This window comes from Chinchilla lanigera, unplaced genomic scaffold (assembly GCF_000276665.1).
Source record: "Chinchilla lanigera isolate Chin_1 unplaced genomic scaffold, ChiLan1.0 scaffold00010, whole genome shotgun sequence".
Lineage (NCBI taxonomy): Eukaryota > Metazoa > Chordata > Mammalia > Rodentia > Chinchillidae > Chinchilla > Chinchilla lanigera.
Genome location: NW_004955411.1, coordinates 35,568,172 through 35,574,171, shown reverse-complemented (window position 1 = coordinate 35,574,171; position 6,000 = coordinate 35,568,172). Strand labels below are relative to the sequence as shown.

The 6,000-nt window shown below is 45.8% G+C and overlaps 1 long non-coding RNA gene across 1 annotated transcript in view; it reads left to right on the top strand.

Moving 5' to 3' along the window:
- The first annotated feature begins 2,040 nt into the window (after positions 1 to 2,040).
- Positions 2,041 to 6,000, top strand: part of LOC102025099 — a 26,026-nt gene continuing 22,066 nt past the window's right edge. Inside the window, exon 1 of the long non-coding RNA XR_259954.2 lies at positions 2,041 to 2,309. This is a non-coding gene — a long non-coding RNA (uncharacterized LOC102025099). The remainder of the gene's footprint in view (positions 2,310 to 6,000) is intronic.

Here is a 6,000-nt window from a genome sequence, read left to right as displayed (position 1 = left end):
GCACAGCAACCCTGCCTCAAAAAAAAAAAAAAAAATGAACCCAGCCTAGGCAATTTAGAGACTTAGCAAGACTGTTTTAAAATTAAAACTGGAGACCAGGCATGGTGCGGCATGCCTGTATTCCCAGTACTCAGGAGGCTGAGGCAGGAGGATTGCCTCACATTCAAGGTCAATCTGAACTACAAAGTAAGACATTGTCTCAAAAAATAAAACAAACAAAAGCAACGCCTTTACTATATACAATGAACACATAAGTATCATTTTCACCGGATTCTTTGTGCCATGTTTTAGTTACCCTTATCTTTTCCAGCGTTACCCAGCTGCCTTTTGTTTTGATTTGTTTTTAAGGAGGGAGGTGCTTGCTTTAGAACCACAGAACTCCTGTTATAACTCATCACAAAATTTTCCATCCGGAAGTCCCTCTGTTAACTTGGGAGCACAAATGGACATCTTTAGAAAGAAAATGGAGCCTTCATCAGGAAAAAAGTATCCTTGATGTGTGCTGCGTTAATAGGACCCATCTGTCTGGACTTTGTGTTCCAGGACGCGCCGCCACTGTTTGAAAAGCCACAGGACCACGTCTTGTTCTTTTTTGTTTTGTTTTGTTTTGTTTTTCGGTTTTTCTCCGGTACCAGGAACCGAACTCACGACCTTGCGCTTGCCAGGCAGGCGCTTTTGCCGCTGAGCTAAATCCCCAGCCCCATCATGTCTTGTTCTTAATGTCGTGACGGTTGGTGTCAAGCAGAAAACAGCACAAACCGGATGCCGGATTCGAATCAGCAAAATCCAGCTTGCAGTTAACAGTCCAGCCCAGGAGGCAGAAGAGAGTGGCCTGGGGAAAGAGCCGCCCTGTTCTTCTGATGGCCTACGCTTAAAGCCATCTGTCTGTCCAGCAGCACGAGACCACATCCAACTGGACAGCATTCAAAGTTGAAGCTTAGAAAAACGGGATAAAGGGCCAGGGATGTAACCCAGCGGCCCAGGCCCCGTGTTCCTCATGTGACGTCATCCGCAATTAAAATATTTGGCCAGAACTTGCCGTTAAAGGGGTTGTGGGCGCTACAGCTGGACTCCACAACACCGCGTCAGGAAATCTTTGTTCCCGACCTGGGCCCCAGCTCTCGGAGGCCCTTCATCCCATTGCTTATCATGGGTTTGCAGGGTGACTCCGTCGTCCCCGCCCTTTCAGAATCTCGCAAGGGCAGGGACGCGCCCTGTGCGCTGCCTCCCGCTCGGCCGGGCCCAACCTTTGCTCCAAGCAGATCCTCGGTGTCACTCCTTCGTCTCTGTCTATAAAACATCATAATTGTGAACCCCGGGTGGCTTTTTTGGGTTTTATTTTATTTTAATGGTACATTTTAGATATACCTAATGGTAACATTCATCAAAGGGAGTCTGTGTCTGTATGTGATATATCTCATTCACAAAAGCTTTTTTCCATTTTTTCTTTTTGTTTGTTTTTTCTTGTCCCTTTTTTCCTTTCTCCCTCCCTCCTCCCTTGCTCTCATTTGCCCGTTTTCTTCCCATTTCCCGGTATCTGTTATACATCTTGGTCCTTATTTTCTCTTTCGGTTTCTCACACCAGAGAAACAATGCAGTATTTACACGTGTGTCCAATTTATCTCACTTAAGAGAATGGCCTCAAGGTGCATCCCTTTAGCTAGAAATGTCTCAGGCTTATCGTTTTTTATAGCTGAGTAGTTCTCCATTGTATTAAAAAAACATGTCTTCTTTGTCCAGTCTCCCCCTGATGGTCGTTTGCACCATTTCCAGGATTTGGCTACTACAAACTGTGCCGCTATACACGTGGGGGTGCATATATTGCTGTGGTATGATGCTTTTAATTCTTTTGGCAGATGCCAAGAAGAGCAATAGCTGGGTCAAATGGAACCTCTTGTTTTAGTTTTTAAGGAATCTCCACACTGATTTCCACAGTGGTTGCACCAGTGTACCTTCCCACCAACAGCAGAGAAGGGTTCCTTTTTCCCCACAGCCCCTCCGGCATTTGTTATTGACTTTTTGATAATAGCCATTCTGAAACCCATTGACATTTCACATAAATTACACAATTAATTATGTGGCTTTCCCTGTGCTCCCTAAACACTTGACCCTTTCTTCTGGGGTCAGGTCGGAGGTACTAGCTGGTTGTTTCCCCCAGTGCTGGCTTTTCTTTCATTATTTCACCTGCAGGCGGCTCAGTCCGAGCAGCGGGGTCTTTTTGACTGCAGCAGACGATTGGCTCAGCCCCGGGACAAGCGCTCATCATCCTGAGAGCCGGTGCCTTCACAGCAGGGACGAGCTTCACAGTGGTCAGTGGTCAGGGAGTGACAGGGGAAAGTCACTCCACTTGCTTACAGCAGCCCCCACCACTCTTCAAGCACATATGTTCTGGGAGGAAAATGTTCTGGGAGTGACACCTTCATGCCCATCTTGCTGCGGATTCCTGCAGCCTGTCTCAGATCAGATCCAGGCAAAGCATTAGTTTTAGTTTCCTAGAAGCCAGAGGATTTGGAGGATGATCAAATGGAAAAAGGAAAGAAGTGGGTGTTGGAGAGTAGGAAATTAAAAATAAAACTGGGGGTGGGTACTAAGGGGGAAGGGAGAGGGGAACGGAGAAGAGGGAAGGTGGCTAGGTGGGTATGCTAATATTGAGCTCTGGGAGTACTGAACTTTCTAAAAAGATAGTCAAGAGGCTGAGGCAGGAGGATCGAGGATCGTTGTGAGTTCAAGGCCAGCCTGGGCTACAAAGTAAGTTCAAGACCAGTATGAACTGCATACCAAGACCCTGTCTCTAAAAGACAAAGAAAGACAGAAAAAGGACAGAAAGAAAAAGAATGAAAGAAAGGAAGGAAGAAAGACACAAAGGAAAGAAGAAAGAGACAGATATGGTGGTGCACACCTGTAATCCCGCATTCAGAAGACTGAGGCAGGAGGATTGTTGTGAGTTCGAGGACAGCCTGGGCTACAAAGTGAGCTCAAGGCCAATCTGAACTGCATAATGAGATCCTGTCTCAAAAAAAACAAAAAAAAAAAAACAAAAGAAAAGAAAAAGAAAGAGGATAGAAAGAGAGAAAGAGGAGAGAGAAAGAAAGAAAGAAAAAGAAAGAAAGAAAGAAAGGTTGGCTTATTTGAGATAGTTGAGCTATAGCCATGGCCCCTCTTTCTTTTTGACAAGCTGGTCTCAAACTCGTCCTCCAACCTCCAGCCCCCATGAGTAGCTGGGATCACAGACACGCACCATGCCTGCCCCTTAGAACTTTCTCTGAGTTCACTGTAAACACAAGCACAAAGGCTAACCAAAGAATACACAAGCAGATGTTGAGGACTTTTCAATTTATTGGGATAACTTGGATACACACAACTGAAAATATGAAAAATGTACAATACACAAGAACTACATTACACAAATATACATAAAAATCATATTTCTGTGCTCAGAGCCAGAATTTGTCAAACAGGACCTGAGGAAAGGACAGCGGGGGAAGAGGGGAGAGGCAGGGAAGAATGGAGAAGCAGCACGGAAAGTGGTTCCTGCGAAGGGAGAATGATCCCCTGGAAAGTCAGGGTGAGGACGGGCCCAGTGAAGTGCAGTCAGAGACCGGGTCCTGCGTGAAGCTCACTGCACAGCAGATTGAGGAACCGGAAGGAAGGGAGAACTAAGATGTGTTAGGTGCCTGTACCAACTTCCTAGGGTGAGTGCACTCAGTATGTGCTGCAAACACTGACTAATGCAGACAGACTGGTTGGATAAGGAGAAGTAAATCAAAGCCCGTCAAGTTAAATGTAAACAATGTAAGAGTTCCTCACCAGGCATGGTGGGCACGCCTGTAATCCCAGCACTCTGGAGGCTGGGGCAGCAGGATCGCTGCAAGTTCAAAGCCAGCCTGGGCTACACAGTGAGTTCAAGGCCAGTCTGAACTGCATAGCGAGACCCTGTCTCAAAACAACAACAACAACAACAAAAATTCCTATGAAGAGCTGCTGAAAGTACTTAGGAGTGAGGATGTATTCAAAGTGTGCTCTGGTTTGTATCTAGAGAGATTGCAGATTAAGGGTGTGATATTGGGATTAAAGGTGTGGGGAAAGGAAGGCCCACCCTGGGTAAAGGTGGCACCGATCCATACGTTTGTGGTCTGGGTGGAATAGAAAGGGGCAGAAATAAGGCAGACTGCCTGCTGCTGCTTCCCTGCCTCGCGCCTGCTTTGCCATGGACTGTTTCTCTCTGTGATGCCCCTCTGCCTTGGAGCCAGCTGACTCTGCAAACTGTGAGCTAGATAAACCTTTCCTCCCTTAACCTTGGGCACTGGGTGTTTTGACCTAGCACAGAGAAAAGACAACGCTTGCGGACGACCTGTGACTTGCTGTTGTAACAGCTCCCATTTACTGAGCACTATGTGCAGCTGCATAGGCATTCGAGCTTGTTTCATATACAGAAGCGCGATGGAGAAGACTCTTATCTCTACATACAGGCAAGGAAACTGAGGCACAGCCATTAAGGCAACTCGTTTCTTCTAGGTTCTATTGTTTTGAAATAGCGGAGGTGGAATAACTATCCTGAAACATGGCTTTTCTAAGCAGAGCGTCACCTGCCCAGGATGTAGACTGATTAGGACGTGTAGTCCAAGGCAGAGTGATCACACTCTGGGCTGATTCTGCAGTCAGAAAACAGGAAAGGGAGGAAGGTGTAGAAAGTCCCCATGGGGATCAATCAGACTCAATAAATGCACTGAAAATGGAAATATGGGCGATAAGGAAGATGTCTATATTTGTATCACTTCCTTCTTGGCTAGGGCGTGGTGCTGCACGTCTTTGATCCCAGCACCAGGGAGGCTGAGGCAGGAGGACAGATGCAAGTTCAAGACAAACTCTGGGCTACAAAGTGAGCTCAAAGCCAGCCCAAACTGCATGGTGAGACCCCGTCTCAAAAATAAACAAAAATTACTTCATTCCAAAAATATTTATGGAACACCTAGTATGTGCCAAGAACTGTGTTAGGTGCTAGGTTAAGAAAAAGAGAACCAAGCCACGTATGTGGTTCATGCCTGCAATTCCAACATTCTAGGAGGCTGAGACCAGAGGATCGAAAGTTCAAGCTCAGCCTGGCAATTTAGCAAGACTGTGTCTCAAAATAAAAAGGACATAGCTCTTGTCTCAAACAACCAAAACCAAATAAAAATCCAAATAAAAAGGGCTGGGAGCCTGGCATGGTGGCACATACCCATAAATGCCAGCACTCCAGAAGCTGAGGAAGGAGGATCAATACAAGTTCAAGCCAACCTGAACTACACAATGATAACCTGTCTCAAAACAAAACAAAACAAAAAACAAACAAAAAAGAGAAAGGGCTAGGGCGGGGGATATAGCTCAGTGGCACGAGTGCCAGCGTGGCAAGCGCAAGGTTCTGAGTTCAATTTCCAGTACCAAAAAAAAAAAAAAAAAAAAAAGGCTGACCAGAGTGACACAAGGAAACCCATCCCTAGAAACCCTGGAGTTGCCATGCCAGCCCAGGCCTCTTCCCCACCAGCCATCCTTTATAGAAGAAAAAAGAGAAAGGGTTGAGGTTGTAACTCAGTGCAAAGGCCCTGGGTTCAATCCCTAGTACCACAAAAATTAAAAAATAAAAACCACCACCCACCCCCACCCGCCGGGAATCCTATAAAATCTCAGCACTTTGAAGCGAGAATGTGTCAGTAGACTGTATACACACTGTGTCTAGAAGAAAACACAACAAATTGCAAACTGATTGTTTAGATTGAGAACCAGGTGTGGGCAGGGACATGGGTAAAAGGGAAACCTATCGAATTTTAATGGAACATGTTAATTATGTATTTTAACTGAGGTATGAAGAGTGCTGTGTAGTAAGATACACAGTTTCTTCACAAACACAGACTATCAAGCAATTCACTCAAGAAAATCTGGCAAAACCAGACACATTTATAGAGCAGAATGTAGGAGGTGGGAACAGTGGTTAAGAGTGACTTTTCCTTCTGTATACTTCCG